Raw genomic sequence first — 25,158 nt, forward strand, 5'->3', positions numbered from 1 at the left:
ATCACAGGGGCCGGTCAAGGAGGGGAAATCAATCCGCACACCAGCGACCAATCGCAAGCCCTCTTGCAAGCGTTCCCTATGGTACTTGGTTGGGGGGCGGGGGGAACAGAGAGTCCAAAACGGAGGCAGCTATCCTAGCCTGTTGGATGCCTTGCACCGCTGGCGTGTCAAATCAAAGCTGCTGCACAACAGAGAGCTGCTTTGCACTCAGTTATGAGAGGAGGCCACGATACTGCTACCTCTTTGAATGAGCCGTGTACAAATGTCAAGACGAGGAAAGGGAACAGCAGGGAAAAAGAGGGAAACTCTGGGAGCTGCTGTGAATGACTAGCGGTGGCCCAGCCGGCTAGCGAGTTAGCGCTTAGCTGGCCAGCTACAGCAGCTCACCAACCAGCCCCGTGAATGTCACTACGCCACCAAGTTTTCCGCCCCACCTAACAGCCCCTGCAGCCAGGCCTCTCTGCGATGGACAGTCGGGTCTCCCGGGACCTCTTTCCTTCTCCCGCTCTCTCTCCCTCTTCCACTCGGGACTTTGTGTCCTTTGGGTCCTATGGATGCCTCATCCAGACCTTTCTGATTACGACTGTCTTACCCACGTTCAGATGCAAAACCGCTTCTCCACGTTAGCTAGACTTTCCCTACGTAAGTAGAAGAAATGCCTAAAAGCCTTTTGGAGAATGCGGGCGTCGATCCCGCTACCTCTCACATGCGAAGCGAGCGCTCTACCATTTGAGCTAATTCCCCTACCAAGAAAGGGAAGCTATCTAGTTCCGTGCTGCACTTCCCTTCCTTCCTCCCCTGTGGAGGATTCGTGATACTGGAGGGGGAAAAAAACCTATCTTTATTTGGTGTCTCCACTTAGGAAAGACACCCATGAAACCCTCCAGACCTTCCAGGTCTGTGTGAAGACCTCCCAATCAATTGCGCTCTTCACGCCTCGTTCCAACGCCATCCTCGTCAGCTCATGTTCAATTCAATCTTCTGTCTTTACACGACTACAAGTTAACAAGAAAAGCCACATTTCACCACTGCAGGGGGGAGTGATTAAAAGTGAAGAGAGTGCTTTTTAGACGACAGGTGAATTAGCTCAAATGGTAGAGCGCTCGCTTAGCATGCGAGAGGTAGCGGGATCGACGCCCGCATTCTCCACAAGCCTTTCCCGCTGTCTCCGCGTAATGGTGCCTGGGACTTTCTCCTGCACTACAGCAAACAACCCCATCTGTGCGGTTAATTCAGAGGTGAGATAGAGAGAGTCCTCTTACATGTAAGGTCAGCACTCTGCTGGCATGTCCTTTCTTCCCGCGCATCATTTCTTTCAACCTCCTCCTCCAGTCTTAACTTCTGCATAAAGTTGAATTTTTCTCAACTTCCCTTTGAGCAGCAGTGGCAGTTTTTGAGAGTCCACGTCATACTGAAAGGCGTCCTGTTGTGTCTCCAGTGTTGGAGTCTGCATGTGTGAACGGGCTGTTAGACTGTCAGCTATGATTCAATCCTTCCCAAAAGGCTCCTCAACTATTCACACCTTCAGTCCCGTGACTCTGACCGCTCTCACGACCGCCACGTTAGCCGACGTCAATGCGTTTCACAGATTGTCCATACAACGCCACGGCTGTATGGATTGTATGTATTGAATCCCCGTCAACAGACGAGGTGGCCGAGTGGTTAAGGCGATGGACTGCTAATCCATTGTGCTCTGCACGCGTGGGTTCGAATCCCATCCTCGTCGAGTCAGCTTGACTTTAGTCTGCTGCGTTTACATGTCGTGGAGCTAACCGGCTCCATGAGTAAGGCCTCCATGCGGCAGCATTGAAGGCAGTGAATTCAACTCATCTAATCACAGGGTCCGGTCAAGGAGGGGAAATCAATCCGCACACCAGCGACCAATCGCAAGCCCTCTTGCAAGCGCTCCCTATGATACTTGGGTGGGGGGCGGGGGGAACAGAGAGTCCAAAACGGAGGCAGCTATCCTAGCCTGTTGGATGCCTTGCACCGCTGGCGTGTCAAATCAAAGCTGCTGCACAACAGAGAGCTGCTTTGCACTCAGTTATGAGAGGAGGCCACGATACTGCTACCTCTTTGAATGAGCCGTGTATAAATGTCAAGACGAGGAAACGGAACAGCGGAGAGAAACTCTGGGAGCTGCTGTGAATGACTAGCGGTGGCCCAGCCGGCTAGCGAGTTAGCGCTTAGCTGGCCAGCTACAGCAGCTCACCAACCAGCCCCGTGAATGTCACTACGCCACCAAGTTTTCCGCCCCACCTAACAGCCCCTGCAGCCAGGCCTCTCTGCGATGGACAGTCGGGTCTCCCGGGACCTCTTTCCTTCTCCCGCTCTCTCTCCCTCTTCCACTCGGGACTTTGTGTCCTTTGGGTCCTATGGATGCCTCATCCAGACCTTTCTGATTACGACTGTCTTACCCACGTTCAGATGCAAAACCGCTTCTCCACGTTAGCTAGACTTTCCCTACGTAAGTAGAAGAAATGCCTAAAAGCCTTTTGGAGAATGCGGGCGTCGATCCCGCTACCTCTCACATGCGAAGCGAGCGCTCTACCATTTGAGCTAATTCCCCTACCAAGAAAGGGAAGCTATCTAGTTCCGTGCTGCACTTCCCTTCCTTCCTCCCTTGTGGAGGATTCGTGATACTGGAGGGGGAAAAAAACCTATCTTTATTTGGTGTCTCCACTTAGGAAAGACACCCATGAAACCCTCCAGACCTTCCAGGTCTGTGTGAAGACCTCCCAATCAATTGCGCTCTTCACGCCTCTGTTCCAACGCCATCCTCGTCAGCTCATGTTCAATTCAATCTTCTGTCTTTACACGACTACAAGTTAACAAGAAAAGCCACATTTCACCACTGCAGGGGGGAGTGATTAAAAGTGAAGAGAGTGCTTTTTAGACGACAGGGGAATTAGCTCAAATGGTAGAGCGCTCGCTTAGCATGCGAGAGGTAGCGGGATCGACGCCCGCATTCTCCACAAGCCTTTCCCGCTGTCTCCGCGTAATGGTGCCTGGGACTTTCTCCTGCACTACAGCAAACAACCCCATCTGTGCGGTTAATTCAGAGGTGAGATAGAGAGAGTCCTCTTACATGTAAGGTCAGCACTCTGCTGACATGTCCTTTCTTCCCGCGCATCATTTCTTTCAACCTCCTCCTCCACTCTTAACTTCTGCATAAAGTTGAATTTTTCTCAACTTCCCTTTGAGCAGCAGTGGCAGTTTTTGAGAGTCCACGTCATACTGAAAGGCGTCCTGTTGTGTCTCCAGTGTTGGAGTCTGCATGTGTGAACGGGCTGTTAGACTGTCAGCTATGATTCAATCCTTCCCAAAAGGCTCCTCAACTATTCACACCTTCAGTCCCGTGACTCTGACCGCTCTCACGACCGCCACGTTAGCCGACGTCAATGCGTTTCACAGATTGTCCATACAACGCCACGGCTGTATGGATTGTATGTATTGAATCCCCGTCAACAGACGAGGTGGCCGAGTGGTTAAGGCGATGGACTGCTAATCCATTGTGCTCTGCACGCGTGGGTTCGAATCCCATCCTCGTCGAGTCAGCTTGACTTTAGTCTGCTGCGTTTACATGTCGTGGAGCTAACCGGCTCCATGACTAAGGCCTCCATGCAGTGAATTCAACTCATCTAATCACACGGGCCGGTCAAGGAGGGGAAATCAATCCGCACACCAGCGACCAATCGCAAGCCCTCTTGCAAGCGTTCCCTATGGTACTTGGTTGGGGGGCGGGGGGAACAGAGAGTCCAAAACGGAGGCAGCTATCCTAGCCTGTTGGATGCCTTGCACCGCTGGCGTGTCAAATCAAAGCTGCTGCACAACAGAGAGCTGCTTTGCACTCAGTTATGAGAGGAGGCCACGATACTGCTACCTCTTTGAATGAGCCGTGTACAAATGTCAAGACGAGGAAACGGAACAGCGGAGAGAAACTCTGGGAGCTGCTGTGAATGACTAGCGGTGGCCCAGCCGGCTAGCGAGTTAGCGCTTAGCTGGCCAGCTACAGCAGCTCACCAACCAGCCCCGTGAATGTCACTACGCCACCAAGTTTTCCGCCCCACCTAACAGCCCCTGCAGCCAGGCCTCTCTGCGATGGACAGTCGGGTCTCCCGGGACCTCTTTCCTTCTCCCGCTCTCTCTCCCTCTTCCACTCGGGACTTTGTGTCCTTTGGGTCCTATGGATGCCTCATCCAGACCTTTCTGATTACGACTGTCTTACCCACGTTCAGATGCAAAACCGCTTCTCCACGTTAGCTAGACTTTCCCTACGTAAGTAGAAGAAATGCCTAAAAGCCTTTTGGAGAATGCGGGCGTCGATCCCGCTACCTCTCACATGCGAAGCGAGCGCTCTACCATTTGAGCTAATTCCCCTACCAAGAAAGGGAAGCTATCTAGTTCCGTGCTGCACTTCCCTTCCTTCCTCCCTTGTGGAGGATTCGTGATACTGGAGGGGGAAAAAAACCTATCTTTATTTGGTGTCTCCACTTAGGAAAGACACCCATGAAACCCTCCAGACCTTCCAGGTCTGTGTGAAGACCTCCCAATCAATTGCGCTCTTCACGCCTCTGTTCCAACGCCATCCTCGTCAGCTCATGTTCAATTCAATCTTCTGTCTTTACACGACTACAAGTTAACAAGAAAAGCCACATTTCACCACTGCAGGGGGGAGTGATTAAAAGTGAAGAGAGTGCTTTTTAGACGACAGGGGAATTAGCTCAAATGGTAGAGCGCTCGCTTAGCATGCGAGAGGTAGCGGGATCGACGCCCGCATTCTCCACAAGCCTTTCCCGCTGTCTCCGCGTAATGGTGCCTGGGACTTTCTCCTGCACTACAGCAAACAACCCCATCTGTGCGGTTAATTCAGAGGTGAGATAGAGAGAGTCCTCTTACATGTAAGGTCAGCACTCTGCTGACATGTCCTTTCTTCCCGCGCATCATTTCTTTCAACCTCCTCCTCCACTCTTAACTTCTGCATAAAGTTGAATTTTTCTCAACTTCCCTTTGAGCAGCAGTGGCAGTTTTTGAGAGTCCACGTCATACTGAAAGGCGTCCTGTTGTGTCTCCAGTGTTGGAGTCTGCATGTGTGAACGGGCTGTTAGACTGTCAGCTATGATTCAATCCTTCCCAAAAGGCTCCTCAACTATTCACACCTTCAGTCCCGTGACTCTGACCGCTCTCACGACCGCCACGTTAGCCGACGTCAATGCGTTTCACAGATTGTCCATACAACGCCACGGCTGTATGGATTGTATGTATTGAATCCCCGTCAACAGACGAGGTGGCCGAGTGGTTAAGGCGATGGACTGCTAATCCATTGTGCTCTGCACGCGTGGGTTCGAATCCCATCCTCGTCGAGTCAGCTTGACTTTAGTCTGCTGCGTTTACATGTCGTGGAGCTAACCGGCTCCATGACTAAGGCCTCCATGCAGTGAATTCAACTCATCTAATCACAGGGGCCGGTCAAGGAGGGGAAATCAATCCGCACACCAGCGACCAATCGCAAGCCCTCTTGCAAGCGTTCCCTATGGTACTTGGTTGGGGGGCGGGGGGAACAGAGAGTCCAAAACGGAGGCAGCTATCCTAGCCTGTTGGATGCCTTGCACCGCTGGCGTGTCAAATCAAAGCTGCTGCACAACAGAGAGCTGCTTTGCACTCAGTTATGAGAGGAGGCCACGATACTGCTACCTCTTTGAATGAGCCGTGTACAAATGTCAAGACGAGGAAAGGGAACAGCAGGGAAAAAGAGGGAAACTCTGGGAGCTGCTGTGAATGACTAGCGGTGGCCCAGCCGGCTAGCGAGTTAGCGCTTAGCTGGCCAGCTACAGCAGCTCACCAACCAGCCCCGTGAATGTCACTACGCCACCAAGTTTTCCGCCCCACCTAACAGCCCCTGCAGCCAGGCCTCTCTGCGATGGACAGTCGGGTCTCCCGGGACCTCTTTCCTTCTCCCGCTCTCTCTCCCTCTTCCACTCGGGACTTTGTGTCCTTTGGGTCCTATGGATGCCTCATCCAGACCTTTCTGATTACGACTGTCTTACCCACGTTCAGATGCAAAACCGCTTCTCCACGTTAGCTAGACTTTCCCTACGTAAGTAGAAGAAATGCCTAAAAGCCTTTTGGAGAATGCGGGCGTCGATCCCGCTACCTCTCACATGCGAAGCGAGCGCTCTACCATTTGAGCTAATTCCCCTACCAAGAAAGGGAAGCTATCTAGTTCCGTGCTGCACTTCCCTTCCTTCCTCCCCTGTGGAGGATTCGTGATACTGGAGGGGGAAAAAAACCTATCTTTATTTGGTGTCTCCACTTAGGAAAGACACCCATGAAACCCTCCAGACCTTCCAGGTCTGTGTGAAGACCTCCCAATCAATTGCGCTCTTCACGCCTCTGTTTCAACGCCATCCTCGTCAGCTCATGTTCAATTCAATCTTCTGTCTTTACACGACTACAAGTTAACAAGAAAAGCCACATTTCACCACTGCAGGGGGGAGTGATTAAAAGTGAAGAGAGTGCTTTTTAGACGACAGGGGAATTAGCTCAAATGGTAGAGCGCTCGCTTAGCATGCGAGAGGTAGCGGGATCGACGCCCGCATTCTCCACAAGCCTTTCCCGCTGTCTCCGCATAATGGTGCCTGGGACTTTCTCCTGCACTACAGCAAACAACCCCATCTGTGCGGTTAATTCAGAGGTGAGATAGAGAGAGTCCTCTTACATGTAAGGTCAGCACTCTGCTGGCATGTCCTTTCTTCCCGCGCATCATTTCTTTCAACCTCCTCCTCCAGTCTTAACTTCTGCATAAAGTTGAATTTTTCTCAACTTCCCTTTGAGCAGCAGTGGCAGTTTTTGAGAGTCCACGTCATACTGAAAGGCGTCCTGTTGTGTCTCCAGTGTTGGAGTCTGCATGTGTGAACGGGCTGTTAGACTGTCAGCTATGATTCAATCCTTCCCAAAAGGCTCCTCAACTATTCACACCTTCAGTCCCGTGACTCTGACCGCTCTCACGACCGCCACGTTAGCCGACGTCAATGCGTTTCACAGATTGTCCATACAACGCCACGGCTGTATGGATTGTATGTATTGAATCCCCGTCAACAGACGAGGTGGCCGAGTGGTTAAGGCGATGGACTGCTAATCCATTGTGCTCTGCACGCGTGGGTTCGAATCCCATCCTCGTCGAGTCAGCTTGACTTTAGTCTGCTGCGTTTACATGTCGTGGAGCTAACCGGCTCCATGAGTAAGGCCTCCATGCGGCAGCATTGAAGGCAGTGAATTCAACTCATCTAATCACAGGGTCCGGTCAAGGAGGGGAAATCAATCCGCACACCAGCGACCAATCGCAAGCCCTCTTGCAAGCGCTCCCTATGATACTTGGGTGGGGGGCGGGGGGAACAGAGAGTCCAAAACGGAGGCAGCTATCCTAGCCTGTTGGATGCCTTGCACCGCTGGCGTGTCAAATCAAAGCTGCTGCACAACAGAGAGCTGCTTTGCACTCAGTTATGAGAGGAGGCCACGATACTGCTACCTCTTTGAATGAGCCGTGTATAAATGTCAAGACGAGGAAACGGAACAGCGGAGAGAAACTCTGGGAGCTGCTGTGAATGACTAGCGGTGGCCCAGCCGGCTAGCGAGTTAGCGCTTAGCTGGCCAGCTACAGCAGCTCACCAACCAGCCCCGTGAATGTCACTACGCCACCAAGTTTTCCGCCCCACCTAACAGCCCCTGCAGCCAGGCCTCTCTGCGATGGACAGTCGGGTCTCCCGGGACCTCTTTCCTTCTCCCGCTCTCTCTCCCTCTTCCACTCGGGACTTTGTGTCCTTTGGGTCCTATGGATGCCTCATCCAGACCTTTCTGATTACGACTGTCTTACCCACGTTCAGATGCAAAACCGCTTCTCCACGTTAGCTAGACTTTCCCTACGTAAGTAGAAGAAATGCCTAAAAGCCTTTTGGAGAATGCGGGCGTCGATCCCGCTACCTCTCACATGCGAAGCGAGCGCTCTACCATTTGAGCTAATTCCCCTACCAAGAAAGGGAAGCTATCTAGTTCCGTGCTGCACTTCCCTTCCTTCCTCCCTTGTGGAGGATTCGTGATACTGGAGGGGGAAAAAAACCTATCTTTATTTGGTGTCTCCACTTAGGAAAGACACCCATGAAACCCTCCAGACCTTCCAGGTCTGTGTGAAGACCTCCCAATCAATTGCGCTCTTCACGCCTCTGTTCCAACGCCATCCTCGTCAGCTCATGTTCAATTCAATCTTCTGTCTTTACACGACTACAAGTTAACAAGAAAAGCCACATTTCACCACTGCAGGGGGGAGTGATTAAAAGTGAAGAGAGTGCTTTTTAGACGACAGGGGAATTAGCTCAAATGGTAGAGCGCTCGCTTAGCATGCGAGAGGTAGCGGGATCGACGCCCGCATTCTCCACAAGCCTTTCCCGCTGTCTCCGCGTAATGGTGCCTGGGACTTTCTCCTGCACTACAGCAAACAACCCCATCTGTGCGGTTAATTCAGAGGTGAGATAGAGAGAGTCCTCTTACATGTAAGGTCAGCACTCTGCTGACATGTCCTTTCTTCCCGCGCATCATTTCTTTCAACCTCCTCCTCCACTCTTAACTTCTGCATAAAGTTGAATTTTTCTCAACTTCCCTTTGAGCAGCAGTGGCAGTTTTTGAGAGTCCACGTCATACTGAAAGGCGTCCTGTTGTGTCTCCAGTGTTGGAGTCTGCATGTGTGAACGGGCTGTTAGACTGTCAGCTATGATTCAATCCTTCCCAAAAGGCTCCTCAACTATTCACACCTTCAGTCCCGTGACTCTGACCGCTCTCACGACCGCCACGTTAGCCGACGTCAATGCGTTTCACAGATTGTCCATACAACGCCACGGCTGTATGGATTGTATGTATTGAATCCCCGTCAACAGACGAGGTGGCCGAGTGGTTAAGGCGATGGACTGCTAATCCATTGTGCTCTGCACGCGTGGGTTCGAATCCCATCCTCGTCGAGTCAGCTTGACTTTAGTCTGCTGCGTTTACATGTCGTGGAGCTAACCGGCTCCATGACTAAGGCCTCCATGCAGTGAATTCAACTCATCTAATCACACGGGCCGGTCAAGGAGGGGAAATCAATCCGCACACCAGCGACCAATCGCAAGCCCTCTTGCAAGCGTTCCCTATGGTACTTGGTTGGGGGGCGGGGGGAACAGAGAGTCCAAAACGGAGGCAGCTATCCTAGCCTGTTGGATGCCTTGCACCGCTGGCGTGTCAAATCAAAGCTGCTGCACAACAGAGAGCTGCTTTGCACTCAGTTATGAGAGGAGGCCACGATACTGCTACCTCTTTGAATGAGCCGTGTACAAATGTCAAGACGAGGAAACGGAACAGCGGAGAGAAACTCTGGGAGCTGCTGTGAATGACTAGCGGTGGCCCAGCCGGCTAGCGAGTTAGCGCTTAGCTGGCCAGCTACAGCAGCTCACCAACCAGCCCCGTGAATGTCACTACGCCACCAAGTTTTCCGCCCCACCTAACAGCCCCTGCAGCCAGGCCTCTCTGCGATGGACAGTCGGGTCTCCCGGGACCTCTTTCCTTCTCCCGCTCTCTCTCCCTCTTCCACTCGGGACTTTGTGTCCTTTGGGTCCTATGGATGCCTCATCCAGACCTTTCTGATTACGACTGTCTTACCCACGTTCAGATGCAAAACCGCTTCTCCACGTTAGCTAGACTTTCCCTACGTAAGTAGAAGAAATGCCTAAAAGCCTTTTGGAGAATGCGGGCGTCGATCCCGCTACCTCTCACATGCGAAGCGAGCGCTCTACCATTTGAGCTAATTCCCCTACCAAGAAAGGGAAGCTATCTAGTTCCGTGCTGCACTTCCCTTCCTTCCTCCCTTGTGGAGGATTCGTGATACTGGAGGGGGAAAAAAACCTATCTTTATTTGGTGTCTCCACTTAGGAAAGACACCCATGAAACCCTCCAGACCTTCCAGGTCTGTGTGAAGACCTCCCAATCAATTGCGCTCTTCACGCCTCTGTTCCAACGCCATCCTCGTCAGCTCATGTTCAATTCAATCTTCTGTCTTTACACGACTACAAGTTAACAAGAAAAGCCACATTTCACCACTGCAGGGGGGAGTGATTAAAAGTGAAGAGAGTGCTTTTTAGACGACAGGGGAATTAGCTCAAATGGTAGAGCGCTCGCTTAGCATGCGAGAGGTAGCGGGATCGACGCCCGCATTCTCCACAAGCCTTTCCCGCTGTCTCCGCGTAATGGTGCCTGGGACTTTCTCCTGCACTACAGCAAACAACCCCATCTGTGCGGTTAATTCAGAGGTGAGATAGAGAGAGTCCTCTTACATGTAAGGTCAGCACTCTGCTGACATGTCCTTTCTTCCCGCGCATCATTTCTTTCAACCTCCTCCTCCACTCTTAACTTCTGCATAAAGTTGAATTTTTCTCAACTTCCCTTTGAGCAGCAGTGGCAGTTTTTGAGAGTCCACGTCATACTGAAAGGCGTCCTGTTGTGTCTCCAGTGTTGGAGTCTGCATGTGTGAACGGGCTGTTAGACTGTCAGCTATGATTCAATCCTTCCCAAAAGGCTCCTCAACTATTCACACCTTCAGTCCCGTGACTCTGACCGCTCTCACGACCGCCACGTTAGCCGACGTCAATGCGTTTCACAGATTGTCCATACAACGCCACGGCTGTATGGATTGTATGTATTGAATCCCCGTCAACAGACGAGGTGGCCGAGTGGTTAAGGCGATGGACTGCTAATCCATTGTGCTCTGCACGCGTGGGTTCGAATCCCATCCTCGTCGAGTCAGCTTGACTTTAGTCTGCTGCGTTTACATGTCGTGGAGCTAACCGGCTCCATGACTAAGGCCTCCATGCAGTGAATTCAACTCATCTAATCACAGGGGCCGGTCAAGGAGGGGAAATCAATCCGCACACCAGCGACCAATCGCAAGCCCTCTTGCAAGCGTTCCCTATGGTACTTGGTTGGGGGGCGGGGGGAACAGAGAGTCCAAAACGGAGGCAGCTATCCTAGCCTGTTGGATGCCTTGCACCGCTGGCGTGTCAAATCAAAGCTGCTGCACAACAGAGAGCTGCTTTGCACTCAGTTATGAGAGGAGGCCACGATACTGCTACCTCTTTGAATGAGCCGTGTACAAATGTCAAGACGAGGAAAGGGAACAGCAGGGAAAAAGAGGGAAACTCTGGGAGCTGCTGTGAATGACTAGCGGTGGCCCAGCCGGCTAGCGAGTTAGCGCTTAGCTGGCCAGCTACAGCAGCTCACCAACCAGCCCCGTGAATGTCACTACGCCACCAAGTTTTCCGCCCCACCTAACAGCCCCTGCAGCCAGGCCTCTCTGCGATGGACAGTCGGGTCTCCCGGGACCTCTTTCCTTCTCCCGCTCTCTCTCCCTCTTCCACTCGGGACTTTGTGTCCTTTGGGTCCTATGGATGCCTCATCCAGACCTTTCTGATTACGACTGTCTTACCCACGTTCAGATGCAAAACCGCTTCTCCACGTTAGCTAGACTTTCCCTACGTAAGTAGAAGAAATGCCTAAAAGCCTTTTGGAGAATGCGGGCGTCGATCCCGCTACCTCTCACATGCGAAGCGAGCGCTCTACCATTTGAGCTAATTCCCCTACCAAGAAAGGGAAGCTATCTAGTTCCGTGCTGCACTTCCCTTCCTTCCTCCCCTGTGGAGGATTCGTGATACTGGAGGGGGAAAAAAACCTATCTTTATTTGGTGTCTCCACTTAGGAAAGACACCCATGAAACCCTCCAGACCTTCCAGGTCTGTGTGAAGACCTCCCAATCAATTGCGCTCTTCACGCCTCTGTTTCAACGCCATCCTCGTCAGCTCATGTTCAATTCAATCTTCTGTCTTTACACGACTACAAGTTAACAAGAAAAGCCACATTTCACCACTGCAGGGGGGAGTGATTAAAAGTGAAGAGAGTGCTTTTTAGACGACAGGGGAATTAGCTCAAATGGTAGAGCGCTCGCTTAGCATGCGAGAGGTAGCGGGATCGACGCCCGCATTCTCCACAAGCCTTTCCCGCTGTCTCCGCATAATGGTGCCTGGGACTTTCTCCTGCACTACAGCAAACAACCCCATCTGTGCGGTTAATTCAGAGGTGAGATAGAGAGAGTCCTCTTACATGTAAGGTCAGCACTCTGCTGGCATGTCCTTTCTTCCCGCGCATCATTTCTTTCAACCTCCTCCTCCAGTCTTAACTTCTGCATAAAGTTGAATTTTTCTCAACTTCCCTTTGAGCAGCAGTGGCAGTTTTTGAGAGTCCACGTCATACTGAAAGGCGTCCTGTTGTGTCTCCAGTGTTGGAGTCTGCATGTGTGAACGGGCTGTTAGACTGTCAGCTATGATTCAATCCTTCCCAAAAGGCTCCTCAACTATTCACACCTTCAGTCCCGTGACTCTGACCGCTCTCACGACCGCCACGTTAGCCGACGTCAATGCGTTTCACAGATTGTCCATACAACGCCACGGCTGTATGGATTGTATGTATTGAATCCCCGTCAACAGACGAGGTGGCCGAGTGGTTAAGGCGATGGACTGCTAATCCATTGTGCTCTGCACGCGTGGGTTCGAATCCCATCCTCGTCGAGTCAGCTTGACTTTAGTCTGCTGCGTTTACATGTCGTGGAGCTAACCGGCTCCATGACTAAGGCCTCCATGCGGCAGCATTGAAGGCAGTGAATTCAACTCATCTAATCACAGGGGCCGGTCAAGGAGGGGAAATCAATCCGCACACCAGCGACCAATCGCAAGCCCTCTTGCAAGCGTTCCCTATGGTACTTGGTTGGGGGGCGGGGGGAACAGAGAGTCCAAAACGGAGGCAGCTATCCTAGCCTGTTGGATGCCTTGCACCGCTGGCGTTACAAATCAAAGCTGCTGCACAACAGAGAGCTGCTTTGCACTCAGTTATGAGAGGAGGCCACGATACTGCTACCTCTTTGAATGAGCCGTGTACAAATGTCAAGACGAGGAAACGGAACAGCGGAGAGAAACTCTGGGAGCTGCTGTGAATGACTAGCGGTGGCCCAGCCGGCTAGCGAGTTAGCGCTTAGCTGGCCAGCTACAGCAGCTCACCAACCAGCCCCGTGAATGTCACTACGCCACCAAGTTTTCCGCCCCACCTAACAGCCCCTGCAGCCAGGCCTCTCTGCGATGGACAGTCGGGTCTCCCGGGACCTCTTTCCTTCTCCCGCTCTCTCTCCCTCTTCCACTCGGGACTTTGTGTCCTTTGGGTCCTATGGATGCCTCATCCAGACCTTTCTGATTACGACTGTCTTACCCACGTTCAGATGCAAAACTGCTTCTCCACGTTAGCTAGACTTTCCCTACGTAAGTAGAAGAAATGCCTAAAAGCCTTTTGGAGAATGCGGGCGTCGATCCCGCTACCTCTCACATGCGAAGCGAGCGCTCTACCATTTGAGCTAATTCCCCTACCAAGAAAGGGAAGCTATCTAGTTCCGTGCTGCACTTCCCTTCCTTCCTCCCCTGTGGAGGATTCGTGATACTGGAGGGGGAAAAAAACCTATCTTTATTTGGTGTCTCCACTTAGGAAAGACACCCATGAAACCCTCCAGACCTTCCAGGTCTGTGTGAAGACCTCCCAATCAATTGCGCTCTTCACGCCTCTGTTTCAACGCCATCCTCGTCAGCTCATGTTCAATTCAATCTTCTGTCTTTACACGACTACAAGTTAACAAGAAAAGCCACATTTCACCACTGCAGGGGGGAGTGATTAAAAGTGAAGAGAGTGCTTTTTAGACGACAGGGGAATTAGCTCAAATGGTAGAGCGCTCGCTTAGCATGCTAGAGGTAGCGGGATCGACGCCCGCATTCTCCACAAGCCTTTCCCGCTGTCTCCGCATAATGGTGCCTGGGACTTTCTCCTGCACTACAGCAAACAACCCCATCTGTGCGGTTAATTCAGAGGTGAGATAGAGAGAGTCCTCTTACATGTAAGGTCAGCACTCTGCTGGCATGTCCTTTCTTCCCGCGCATCATTTCTTTCAACCTCCTCCTCCAGTCTTAACTTCTGCATAAAGTTGAATTTTTCTCAACTTCCCTTTGAGCAGCAGTGGCAGTTTTTGAGAGTCCACGTCATACTGAAAGGCGTCCTGTTGTGTCTCCAGTGTTGGAGTCTGCATGTGTGAACGGGCTGTTAGACTGTCAGCTATGATTCAATCCTTCCCAAAAGGCTCCTCAACTATTCACACCTTCAGTCCCGTGACTCTGACCGCTCTCACGACCGCCACGTTAGCCGACGTCAATGCGTTTCACAGATTGTCCATACAACGCCACGTATGGATCCATGTATGGATTGTATGTATTGAAACCCCGTCAACAGACGAGGTGGCCGAGTGGTTAAGGCGATGGACTGCTAATCCATTGTGCTCTGCACGCGTGGGTTCGAATCCCATCCTCGTCGAGTCAGCTTGACTTTAGTCTGCTGCGTTTACATGTCGTGGAGCTAACCGGCTCCATGACTAAGGCCTCCATGCGGCAGCATTGAAGGCAGTGAATTCAACTCATCTAATCACAGGGGCCGGTCAAGGAGGGGAAATCAATCCGCACACCAGCGACCAATCGCAAGCCCTCTTGCAAGCGTTCCCTATGGTACTTGGTTGGGGGGCGGGGGGAACAGAGAGTCCAAAACGGAGGCAGCTATCCTAGCCTGTTGGATGCCTTGCACCGCTGGCGTGTCAAATCAAAGCTGCTGCACAACAGAGAGCTGCTTTGCACTCAGTTATGAGAGGAGGCCACGATACTGCTACCTCTTTGAATGAGCCGTGTATAAATGTCAAGACGAGGAAAGGGAACAGCAGGGAAAAAGAGGGAAACTCTGGGAGCTGCTGTGAATGACTAGCGGTGGCCCAGCCGGCTAGCGAGTTAGCGCTTAGCTGGCCAGCTACAGCAGCTCACCAACCAGCCCCGTGAATGTCACTACGCCACCAAGTTTTCCGCCCCACCTAACAGCCCCTGCAGCCAGGCCTCTCTGCGATGGACAGTCGGGTCTCCCGGTACCTCTTTCCTTCTCCCGCTCTCTCTCCCTCTCCACTCGGGACTTTGTGTCCTTTGGGTCCTATGGATGCCTCATCCAGACCTTTCTGATTACGACTGTCTTACCCACGTTCAGATGCAAAACCGCTTCTCCACGTTAGCTAGACTTTCCCTACGTAAGTAGAAGAAATGCCTAAAAGCCTTTTGGAGAATGCGGGCGTCGATCCCGCTACCTCTCACATGCGAAGCGAGCGCTCTACCATTTGAGCTAATTCCCCTACCAAGAAAGGGAAGCTATCTAGTTCCGTGCTGCACTTCCCTTCCTTCCTCCCCTGTGGAGGATTCGTGATACTGGAGGGGGAAAAAAACCTATCTTTATTTGGTGTCTCCACTTAGGAAAGACACCCATGAAACCCTCCAGACCTTCCAGGTCTGTGTGAAGAACTCCCAATCAATTGCGCTCTTCACGCCTCTGTTCCAACGCCATCCTCGTCAGCTCATGTTCAATTCAATCTTCTGTCTTTACACGACTACAAGTTAACAAGAAAAGCCACATTTCACCACTGCAGGGGGGAGTGATTAAAAGTGAAGAGAGTGCTTTTTAGACGACAGGGGAATTAGCTCAAATGGTAGAGCGCTCGCTTAGCATGCGAGAGGTAGCGGGATCGACGCCCGCATTCTCCACAAGCCTTTCCCGCTGTCTCCGCGTAATGGTGCCTGGGACTTTCTGGTGCACTACAGCAAACAACCCCATCTGTGCGGTTAATTCAAAGGTGAGATAGAGAGAGTCCTCTTACACGTAAGGTCAGCACTCTGTCCTTTCTTCCCGCGCATCATTTCTTTCAACCTCCTCCTCCAGTCTTAACTTCTGCATAAAGTTGAATTTTTCTCAACTTCCCTTTGAGCAGCAGTGGCAGTTTTTGAGAGTCCACGTCATACTGAAAGGCGTCCTGTTGTGTCTCCAGTGTTGGAGTCTGCATGTGTGAACGGGCTGTTAGACTGTCAGCTATGATTCAATCCTTCCCAAAAGGCTCCTCAACTATTCACACCTTCAGTCCCGTGACTCTGACCGCTCTCACGACCGCCACGTTACCCGACGTCAATGCGTTTCACAGATTGTTCATACAACGCCACGGCTGTATGGATTGTATGTATTGAAACCCCGTCAACAGACGAGGTGGCCGAGTGGTTAAGGCGATGGACTGCTAATCCATTGTGTTCTGCACGCGTGGGTTCGAATCCCATCCTCGTCGAGTCAGCTTGACTTTAGTCTGCTGCGTTTACATGTCGTGGAGCTAACCGGCTCCATGACTAAGGCCTCCATGCGGCAGCATTGAAGGCAGTGAATTCAACTCATCTAATCACAGGGTCCGGTCAAGGAGGGGAAATCAATCCGCACACCAGCGACCAATCGCAAGCCCTCTTGCAAGCGTTCCCTATGGTACTTGGGTGGGGGGCGGGGGGAACAGAGAGTCCAAAACGGAGGCAGCTATCCTAGCCTGTTGGATGCCTTGCACCGCTGGCGTGTCAAATCAAAGCTGCTGCACAACAGAGAGCTGCTTTGCACTCAGTTATGAGAGGAGGCCACGATACTGCTACCTCTTTGAATGAGCCGTGTATAAATGTCAAGACGAGGAAACGGAACAGCGGAGAGAAACTCTGGGAGCTGCTGTGAATGACTAGCGGTGGCCCAGCCGGCTAGCGAGTTAGCGCTTAGCTGGCCAGCTACAGCAGCTCACCAACCAGCCCCGTGAATGTCACTACGCCACCAAGTTTTCCACCCCACCTAACAGCCCCTGCAGCCAGGCCTCTCTGCGATGGACAGTCGGGTCTCCCGGGACCTCTTTCCTTCTCCCGCTCTCTCTCCCTCTTCCACTCGGGACTTTGTGTCCTTTGGGTCCTTCGGGTCCTATGGATGCCTCATCCAGACCTTTCTGATTACGACTGTCTTACCCACGTTCAGATGCAAAACCGCTTCTCCACGTTAGCTAGACTTTCCCTACGTAAGTAGAAGAAATGCCTAAAAGCCTTTTGGAGAATGCGGGCGTCGATCCCGCTACCTCTCACATGCGAAGCGAGCGCTCTACCATTTGAGCTAATTCCCCTACCAAGAAAGGGAAGCTATCTAGTTCCGTGCTGCACTTCCCTTCCTTCCTCCCCTGTGGAGGATTCGTGATACTGGAGGGGGAAAAAAACCTATCTTTATTTGGTGTCTCCACTTAGGAAAGACACCCATGAAACCCTCCAGACCTTCCAGGTCTGTGTGAAGACCTCCCAATCAATTGCGCTCTTCACGCCTCTGTTCCAACGCCATCCTCGTCAGCTCATGTTCAATTCAATCTTCTGTCTTTACACGACTACAAGTTAACAAGAAAAGCCACATTTCACCACTGCAGGGGGGAGTGATTAAAAGTGAAGAGAGTGCTTTTTAGACGACAGGGGAATTAGCTCAAATGGTAGAGCGCTCGCTTAGCATGCGAGAGGTAGCGGGATCGACGCCCGCATTCTCCACAAGCCTTTCCCGCTGTCTCCGCGTAATGGTGCCTGGGACTTTCTGGTGCACTACAGCAAACAGCCCCATCTGTGCGGTTAATTCAGAGGTGAGATAGAGAGAGTCCTCTTACATGTAAGGTCAGCACTCTGCTGGCATGTCCTTTCTTCCCGCGCATCATTTCTTTCAACCTCCTCCTCCAGTCTTAACTTCTGCATAAAGTTGAATTTTTCTCAACTTCCCTTTGAGCAGCAGTGGCAGTTTTTGAGAGTCCACGTCATACTGAAAGGCGTCCTGTTGTGTCTCCAGTGTTGGAGTCTGCATGTGTGAACGGGCTGTTAGACTGTCAGCTATGATTCAATCCTTCCCAAAAGGCTCCTCAACTATTCACACCTTCAGTCCCATGACTCTGACCGCTCTCACGACCGCCACGTTAGCCGACGTCAATGCGTTTCACAGATTGTCCATACAACGCCACGGCTGTATGGATTGTATGTATTGAAACCCCGTCAACAGACGAGGTGGCCGAGTGGTTAAGGCGATGGACTGCTAATCCATTGTGCTCTGCACGCGTGGGTTCGAATCCCATCCTCGTCGAGTCAGCTTGACTTTAGTCTGCTGCGTTTACATGTCGTGGAGCTAACCGCCTCCATGCGGCAGCATTGAAGGCAGTGAATTCAACTCATCTAATCACAGGGTCCGGTCAAGGAGGGGAAATCAATCCGCACACCAGCGACCAATCGCAAGCCCTCTTGCAAGCGTTCCCTATGGTACTTGGGTGGGGGGGCGGGGGGAACAGAGAGTCCAAAACGGAGGCAGCTATCCTAGCCTGTTGGATGCCTTGCACCGCTGGCGTGTCAAATCAAAGCTGCTGCACAACAGAGAGCTGCTTTGCACTCAGTTATGAGAGGAGGCCACGATACTGCTACCTCTTTGAATGAGCCGTGTATAAATGTCAAGACGAGGAAACGGAACAGCGGAGAGAAACTCTGGGAGCTGCTGTGAATGACTAGCGGTGGCCCAGCCGGCTAGCGAGTTAGCGCTTAGCTGGCCAGCTACAGCAGCTCACCAACCAGCCCCGTGAATGTCACTACGCCACCAAGTTTTCCGCCCCACCTAACAGCCCCTGCAGCCAGGCCTCTCTGCGATGGACAGTCGGGTCTCCCGGGACCTCTTTCCTTCTCCCGCTCTCTCTCCCTCTTCCACTCGGGACTTTGTGTCCTTTGGGTCCTTTGGGTCCTATGGATGCCTCATCCAGACCTTTCTGATTACGACTGTCTTACCCACGTTCAGATGCAAAACCGCTTCTCCACGTTAGCTAGACTTTCCCTACGTAAGTAGAAGAAATGCCTAAAAGCCTTTTGGAGAATGCGGGCGTCGATCCCGCTACCTCTCACATGCGAAGCGAGCGCTCTACCATTTGAGCTAATTCCCCTACCAAGAAAGGGAAGCTATCTAGTTCCGTGCTGCACTTCCCTTCCTTCCTCCCCTGTGGAGGATTCGTGATACTGGAGGGGGAAAAAAACCTATCTTTATTTGGTGTCTCCACTTAGGAAAGACACCCATGAAACCCTCCAGACCTTCCAGGTCTGTGTGAAGACCTCCCAATCAATTGCGCTCTTCACGCCTCTGTTCCAACGCCATCCTCGTCAGCTCATGTTCAATTCAATCTTCTGTCTTTACACGACTACAAGTTAACAAGAAAAGCCACATTTCACCACTGCAGGGGGGAGTGATTAAAAGTGAAGAGAGTGCTTTTTAGACGACAGGGGAATTAGCTCAAATGGTAGAGCGCTCGCTTAGCATGCGAGAGGTAGCGGGATCGACGCCCGCATTCTCCACAAGCCTTTCCCGCTGTCTCCGCGTAATGGTGCCTGGGACTTTCTGGTGCACTACAGCAAACAACCCCATCTGTGCGGTTAATTCAGAGGTGAGATAGAGAGAGTCCTCTTACATGTAAGGTCAGCACTCTGCTGGCATGTCCTTTCTTCCCGCGCATCATTTCTTTCAACCTCCTCCTCCAGTCTTAACTTCTGCATAAAGTTGAATTTTTCTCAACTTCCCTTTGAGCAGCAGTGGCAGTTTTTGAGAGTCCACGTCATACTGAAAGGCGTCCTGTTGTGTCTCCAGTGTTGGAGTCTGCATGTGTGAACGGGCTGTTAGACTGTCAGCTATGATTCAATCCTTCCCAAAAGGCTCCTCAACTATTCACACCTTCAGTCCCGTGACTCTGACCGCTCTCACGACCGCCACGTTACCCGACGTCAATGCGTTTCACAGATTGTTCATACAAGGCCACGGCTGTATGGATTGTATGTATTGAAACCCCGTCAACAGACGAGGTGGCCGAGTGGTTAAGGCGATGGACTGCTAATCCATTGTGCTCTGCACGCGTGGGTTCGAATCCCATCCTCGTCGAGTCAGCTTGACTTTAGTCTGCTGCGTTTACATGTCGTGGAGCTAACCGGCTCCATGACTAAGGCCTCCATGCGGCAGCATTGAAGGCAGTGAATTCAACTCATCTAATCACAGGGTCCGGTCAAGGAGGGGAAATCAATCCGCACACCAGCGACCAATCGCAAGCCCTCTTGCAAGCGCTCCCTATGATTCTTGGGTGGGGGGCGGGGGGAACAGAGAGTCCAAAACGGAGGCAGCTATCCTAGCCTGTTGGATGCCTTGCACCGCTGGCGTGTCAAATCAAAGCTGCTGCACAACAGAGAGCTGCTTTGCACTCAGTTATGAGAGGAGGCCACGATACTGCTACCTCTTTGAATGAGCCGTGTATAAATGTCAAGACGAGGAAACGGAACAGCGGAGAGAAACTCTGGGAGCTGCTGTGAATGACTAGCGGTGGCCCAGCCGGCTAGCGAGTTAGCGCTTAGCTGGCCAGCTACAGCAGCTCACCAACCAGCCCCGTGAATGTCACTACGCCACCAAGTTTTCCGCTCCACCTAACAGCCCCTGCAGCCAGGCCTCTCTGCGATGGACAGTCGGGTCTCCCGGGACCTCTTTCCTTCTCCCGCTCTCTCTCCCTCTTCCACTCGGGACTTTGTGTCATTTGTGTCCTATGGGTCCTATGGATGCCTCATCCAGACCTTTCTGACCTTTCTGAAGACCTCCCAATCAATTGCGCTCTTCACGCCTCTGTTCCAACGCCATCCTCGTCAGCTCATGTTCAATTCAATCTTCTGTCTTTACACGACTACAAGTTAACAAGAAAAGCCACATTTCACCACTGCAGGGGGGAGTGATTAAAAGTGAAGAGAGTGCTTTTTAGACGACAGGGGAATTAGCTCAAATGGTAGAGCGCTCGCTTAGCATGCGAGAGGTAGCGGGATCGACGCCCGCATTCTCCACAAGCCTTTCACGCTGTCTCCGCGTAATGGTGCCTAGGACTTTCTGGTGCACTACAGCAAACAACCCCATCTGTGCGGTTAATTCAGAGGTGAGATAGAGAGAGTCCTCTTACATGTAAGGTCAGCACTCTGCTGGCATGTCCTTTCTTCCCGCGCATCATTTCTTTCAACCTCCTCCTCCAGTCTTAACTTCTGCATAAAGTTGAATTTTTCTCAACTTCCCTTTGAGCAGCAGTGGCAGTTTTTGAGAGTCCACGTCATACTGAAAGGCGTCCTGTTGTGTCTCCAGTGTTGGAGTCTGCATGTGTGAACGGGCTGTTAGACTGTCAGCTATGATTCAATCCTTCCCAAAAGGCTCCTCAACTATTCACACCTTCAGTCCCGTGACTCTGACCGCTCTCACGACCGCCACGTTAGCCGACGTCAATGCGTTTCACAGATTGTCCATACAACGCCACGTATGGATCCATGTATGGATTGTATGTATTGAAACCCCGTCAACAGACGAGGTGGCCGAGTGGTTAAGGCGATGGACTGCTAATCCATTGTGCTCTGCACGCGTGGGTTCGAATCCCATCCTCGTCGAGTCAGCTTGACTTTAGTCTGCTGCGTTTACATGTCGTGGAGCTAACCGGCTCCATGACTAAGGCCTCCATGCAGTGAATTCAACTCATCTAATCACAGGGTCCGGTCAAGGAGGGGAAATCAATCCGCACACCAGCGACCAATCGCAAGCCCTCTTGCAAGCGTTCCCTATGGTACTTGGGTGGGGGGGCGGGGGGAACAGAGAGTCCGAAACGGAGGCAGCTATCCTAGCCTGTTGGATGCCTTGCACCGCTGGCGTTACAAATCAAAGCTACTGCACAACAGAGAGCTGCTTTGCACTCAGTTATGAGAGGAGGCCACGATACTGCTACCTCTTTGAATGAGCCGTGTATAAATGTCAAGACGAGGAAACGGAACAGCGGAGAGAAACTCTGGGAGCTGCTGTGAATGACTAGCGGTGGCCCAGCCGGCTAGCGAGTTAGCGCTTAGCTGGCCAGCTACAGCAGCTCACCAACCAGCCCCGTGAATGTCACTACGCCACCAAGTTTTCCGCCCCACCTAACAGCCCCTGCAGCCAGGCCTCTCTGCGATGGACAGTCGGGTCTCCCGGGACCTCTTTCCTTCTCCCGCTCTCTCTCCCTCTTCCACTCGGGACTTTGTGTCCTTTGGGTCCTTCGGGTCCTATGGATGCCTCATCCAGACCTTTCTGATTACGACTGTCTTAACCACGTTCAGATGCAAAACCGCTTCTCCACGTTAGCTAGACTTTCCCTACGTAAGTAGAAGAAATGCCTAAAAGCCTTTTGGAGAATGCGGGCGTCGATCCCGCTACCTCTCACATGCGAAGCGAGCGCTCTACCATTTGAGCTAATTCCCCTACCAAGAAAGGGAAGCTATCTAGTTCCGTGCTGCACTTCCCTTCCTTCCTCCCCTGTGGAGGATTCGTGATACTGGAGGGGGAAAAAAACCTATCTTTATTTGGTGTCTCCACTTAGGAAAGACACCCATGAAACCCTCCAGACCTTCCAGGTCTGTGTGAAGACCTCCCAATCAATTGCGCTCTTCACGCCTCTGTTCCAACGCCATCCTCGTCAGCTCATGTTCAATTCAATCTTCTGTCTTTACACGACTACAAGTTAACAAGAAAAGCCACATTTCACCACTGCAGGGGGGAGTGATTAAAAGTGAAGAGAGTGCTTTTTAGACGACAGGGGAATTAGCTCAAATGGTAGAGCGCTCGCTTAGCATGCGAGAGGTAGCGGGATCGACGCCCGCATTCTCCACAAGCCTTTCCCGCTGTCTCCGCATAATGGTGCCTGGGACTTTCTCCTGCACTACAGCAAACAACCCCATCTGTGCAGTTAATTCAGAGGTGAGATAGAGAGAGTCCTCTTACATGTAAGGTCAGCACTCTGCTGGCATGTCCTTTCTTCCCGCGCATCATTTCTTTCAACCTCCTCCTCCAGTCTTAACTTCTGCATAAAGTTGAATTTTTCTCAACTTCCCTTTGAGCAGCAGTGGCAGTTTTTGAGAGTCCACGTCATACTGAAAGGCGTCCTGTTGTGTCTCCAGTGTTGGAGTCTGCATGTGTGAACGGGCTGTTAGACTGTCAGCTATGATTCAATCCTTCCCAAAAGGCTCCTCAACTATTCACACCTTCAGTCCCGTGACTCTGACCGCTCTCACGACCGCCACGTTAGCCGACGTCAATGCGTTTCACAGATTGTCCATACAAGGCCACGGCTGTATGGATTGTATGTATTGAAACCCCGTCAACAGACGAGGTGGCCGAGTGGTTAAGGCGATGGACTGCTAATCCATTGTGCTCTGCACGCGTGGGTTCGAATCCCATCCTCGTCGAGTCAGCTTGACTTTAATCTGCTGCGTTTACATGTCGTGGAGCTAACCGGCTCCATGACTAAGGCCTCCATGCGGCAGCATTGAAGGCAGTGAATTCAACTCAACTAATCTTTGATTTTTGCTGAAATATTGGATCATTTGAACATTTATTGAAATGAAAGCATGTGAGAAGTTTAGAGGGAAAAATCACTATTTGGTGGAGCTGTTAACAACTCATAGACATGTGAAATGTGACCCCGACTACACACTGCTTTTTGTAAGACGTCAAAAGACAAAAAGGTTGGAAACCACTGGTTTCATCTTTAACAATGTGTTGTATTTTAAAAGCTTGTTATATTATCCATTGTGTCAAATCTGCATCTGAAAAGTAACTAAAGCTGTCAAATAAATGTAGTGGAGTAGAAAGTACAATATTTCCCTCTGAAATGTAGAAAGTAGCATCACATGGAAATACTCAAGTAAAGTACAAGTACCTCTAAACTGTATTTAAATACAATACTTGAGTAAATGTACTTAGTTAGTGTTTGTGGGGATATTAGTGGCAGATTAAAAAGCAATAACGACGTTTGTTTTCCATAAATCAGCATCAGAGATTCAGAGTTAAAGGAACAACGTTTCTTCCCTGTTTACACAGACACGACCACATCACAGCTGACACAAAAAGAGTTACACACCTTTGATGAACACACACACACACGCACGCACACACACACACACGCACACACACACACACACACACACACACACACACATGCACACAGATTAGTTGCGAGTGTATTTTTATTCATATTTCAAAGCAGGAGGAAATGTTTTGAAGCTGTTTGTCTGTGTGGGCTGAAGCTGCTGTGATCTGCTGTCAGAGGATGTAATTAACATGCACTTAAAGAGATTATTAACCACACACACACACACACACACACACACACACACACACACACACACATTATCTGATCAGACTATAAATTCATGTTTTGTCATTTTAACTTTCGTCTGTTGTTTCTTTTTATTTTGGCCTGAAGGTTCAGTTTGCTGCTGTTCGCATCTAAAGTTAAAATCTTTTGTTTTTTGTCAGTGTGAACATATGAGTGTGAACAGCTCAGAGGCAACTCACAAGTTGATTTTGTGAGTTTTGGAGGGAAATCCAAGTCTAAACAGGTTCATAACAACAAACACAGTGAGAACCTTTAAGCATTTATCAGATTAAAGTGCTACACGTCCCTTCTGCAGCCTCATCAACAAGGCCCCGGACCCCCACTGACACAGACTCTACCCCCCCCTCATGGATATTACATGTTATATTAATGTACAATCTCATAATCTTATACTTGCATATCTGTGATTTTTGATCTAACATGGTGCATTACATCAACACAGCTTGTATTATGAACCAATATCTGATTCCCGGCCTTGTTATGTTGTGATTATATCACAGGTAAGAGGCCTTGTTCTCCCTTCACTTCAACATACCAACTGCTAAGAGCGAGATATTACCTTTATAAAACCGTTACCAAATATCACAATTTAGAATTTATAGACACTATTCAATAAAAACAGTTTTATTAAATAACAATGACAAGAGTCATTCACAAGACAATAGTTGTGGCTGCCTGTGGATGTAGTCAACAAGCCAACCAGAGTTTATTTATTCATTCATTTTAACGTTCCCATTAATTGTACAGCCATAGAAAACCTGTCCAGTGTCACCGGGTCACGTTGCTTGGTGCATCGAGGACATTCTGCAGAGAGCTCCCTGGTTTGAGCTCACAGACATGATCGATCCTGCTTCAAGGCAGCCAGACGGTGATCGGTGGAGCTCTGAGTCTCTCTGCTAGCTTACAGATTGCAGGCAACATTTTAACAG

The 25,158-nt window shown here is 51.0% G+C and overlaps 4 long non-coding RNA genes and 24 other non-coding genes across 28 annotated transcripts; all 28 read left to right on the forward strand.

The window, feature by feature from the left end:
• Positions 1-945: 945 nt before the first annotated feature.
• On the forward strand, positions 946-3,301 carry LOC122971280. The gene is made up of 2 exons (XR_006399442.1): positions 946-2,158; positions 2,191-3,301. It is a non-coding gene; the product is annotated as an uncharacterized LOC122971280 (long non-coding RNA).
• Positions 1,645-1,726, forward strand: trnas-gcu. Its single transcript has one exon. It is a non-coding gene; the product is annotated as a tRNA-Ser (tRNA).
• On the forward strand, positions 2,903-2,975 carry trnaa-agc. Its single transcript has one exon. It is a non-coding gene; the product is annotated as a tRNA-Ala (tRNA).
• Positions 3,302-3,470: 169 nt separating the features above from the next.
• trnas-gcu lies at positions 3,471-3,552 on the forward strand. The gene has a single exon. It is a non-coding gene; the product is annotated as a tRNA-Ser (tRNA).
• A 190-nt stretch (positions 3,553-3,742) lies between these two features.
• LOC122971287 lies at positions 3,743-5,112 on the forward strand. The gene is made up of 2 exons (XR_006399443.1): positions 3,743-3,969; positions 4,002-5,112. It is a non-coding gene; the product is annotated as an uncharacterized LOC122971287 (long non-coding RNA).
• Positions 4,714-4,786, forward strand: trnaa-agc. The gene has a single exon. It is a non-coding gene; the product is annotated as a tRNA-Ala (tRNA).
• A 169-nt stretch (positions 5,113-5,281) lies between the features above and the next one.
• trnas-gcu lies at positions 5,282-5,363 on the forward strand. The gene has a single exon. It is a non-coding gene; the product is annotated as a tRNA-Ser (tRNA).
• A 1,046-nt stretch (positions 5,364-6,409) lies between these two features.
• Positions 6,410-8,757, forward strand: LOC122971292. Its single transcript, XR_006399444.1, has 2 exons — positions 6,410-7,614; positions 7,647-8,757. It is a non-coding gene; the product is annotated as an uncharacterized LOC122971292 (long non-coding RNA).
• trnaa-agc lies at positions 6,533-6,605 on the forward strand. Its single transcript has one exon. It is a non-coding gene; the product is annotated as a tRNA-Ala (tRNA).
• On the forward strand, positions 7,101-7,182 carry trnas-gcu. The gene has a single exon. It is a non-coding gene; the product is annotated as a tRNA-Ser (tRNA).
• Positions 8,359-8,431, forward strand: trnaa-agc. Its single transcript has one exon. It is a non-coding gene; the product is annotated as a tRNA-Ala (tRNA).
• A 169-nt stretch (positions 8,758-8,926) lies between the features above and the next one.
• trnas-gcu lies at positions 8,927-9,008 on the forward strand. Its single transcript has one exon. It is a non-coding gene; the product is annotated as a tRNA-Ser (tRNA).
• Positions 9,009-9,198: 190 nt separating this feature from the next.
• On the forward strand, positions 9,199-10,568 carry LOC122971297. The gene is made up of 2 exons (XR_006399445.1): positions 9,199-9,425; positions 9,458-10,568. It is a non-coding gene; the product is annotated as an uncharacterized LOC122971297 (long non-coding RNA).
• On the forward strand, positions 10,170-10,242 carry trnaa-agc. Its single transcript has one exon. It is a non-coding gene; the product is annotated as a tRNA-Ala (tRNA).
• A 169-nt stretch (positions 10,569-10,737) lies between the features above and the next one.
• Positions 10,738-10,819, forward strand: trnas-gcu. Its single transcript has one exon. It is a non-coding gene; the product is annotated as a tRNA-Ser (tRNA).
• A 1,169-nt stretch (positions 10,820-11,988) lies between these two features.
• trnaa-agc lies at positions 11,989-12,061 on the forward strand. The gene has a single exon. It is a non-coding gene; the product is annotated as a tRNA-Ala (tRNA).
• Positions 12,062-12,556: 495 nt separating this feature from the next.
• trnas-gcu lies at positions 12,557-12,638 on the forward strand. The gene has a single exon. It is a non-coding gene; the product is annotated as a tRNA-Ser (tRNA).
• Positions 12,639-14,390: 1,752 nt separating this feature from the next.
• Positions 14,391-14,472, forward strand: trnas-gcu. The gene has a single exon. It is a non-coding gene; the product is annotated as a tRNA-Ser (tRNA).
• A 1,183-nt stretch (positions 14,473-15,655) lies between these two features.
• Positions 15,656-15,728, forward strand: trnaa-agc. The gene has a single exon. It is a non-coding gene; the product is annotated as a tRNA-Ala (tRNA).
• A 487-nt stretch (positions 15,729-16,215) lies between these two features.
• trnas-gcu lies at positions 16,216-16,297 on the forward strand. Its single transcript has one exon. It is a non-coding gene; the product is annotated as a tRNA-Ser (tRNA).
• Positions 16,298-17,482: 1,185 nt separating this feature from the next.
• On the forward strand, positions 17,483-17,555 carry trnaa-agc. The gene has a single exon. It is a non-coding gene; the product is annotated as a tRNA-Ala (tRNA).
• Positions 17,556-18,050: 495 nt separating this feature from the next.
• Positions 18,051-18,132, forward strand: trnas-gcu. Its single transcript has one exon. It is a non-coding gene; the product is annotated as a tRNA-Ser (tRNA).
• A 1,171-nt stretch (positions 18,133-19,303) lies between these two features.
• On the forward strand, positions 19,304-19,376 carry trnaa-agc. Its single transcript has one exon. It is a non-coding gene; the product is annotated as a tRNA-Ala (tRNA).
• Positions 19,377-19,871: 495 nt separating this feature from the next.
• Positions 19,872-19,953, forward strand: trnas-gcu. Its single transcript has one exon. It is a non-coding gene; the product is annotated as a tRNA-Ser (tRNA).
• Positions 19,954-20,818: 865 nt separating this feature from the next.
• trnaa-agc lies at positions 20,819-20,891 on the forward strand. Its single transcript has one exon. It is a non-coding gene; the product is annotated as a tRNA-Ala (tRNA).
• Positions 20,892-21,394: 503 nt separating this feature from the next.
• On the forward strand, positions 21,395-21,476 carry trnas-gcu. The gene has a single exon. It is a non-coding gene; the product is annotated as a tRNA-Ser (tRNA).
• Positions 21,477-22,647: 1,171 nt separating this feature from the next.
• On the forward strand, positions 22,648-22,720 carry trnaa-agc. Its single transcript has one exon. It is a non-coding gene; the product is annotated as a tRNA-Ala (tRNA).
• Positions 22,721-23,215: 495 nt separating this feature from the next.
• Positions 23,216-23,297, forward strand: trnas-gcu. Its single transcript has one exon. It is a non-coding gene; the product is annotated as a tRNA-Ser (tRNA).
• Positions 23,298-25,158: the final 1,861 nt, after the last annotated feature.

The sequence above is a fragment of the Thunnus albacares genome, chromosome 2 (genome assembly GCF_914725855.1).
Source record: "Thunnus albacares chromosome 2, fThuAlb1.1, whole genome shotgun sequence".
Taxonomy (NCBI): Eukaryota; Metazoa; Chordata; class Actinopteri; order Scombriformes; family Scombridae; genus Thunnus; species Thunnus albacares.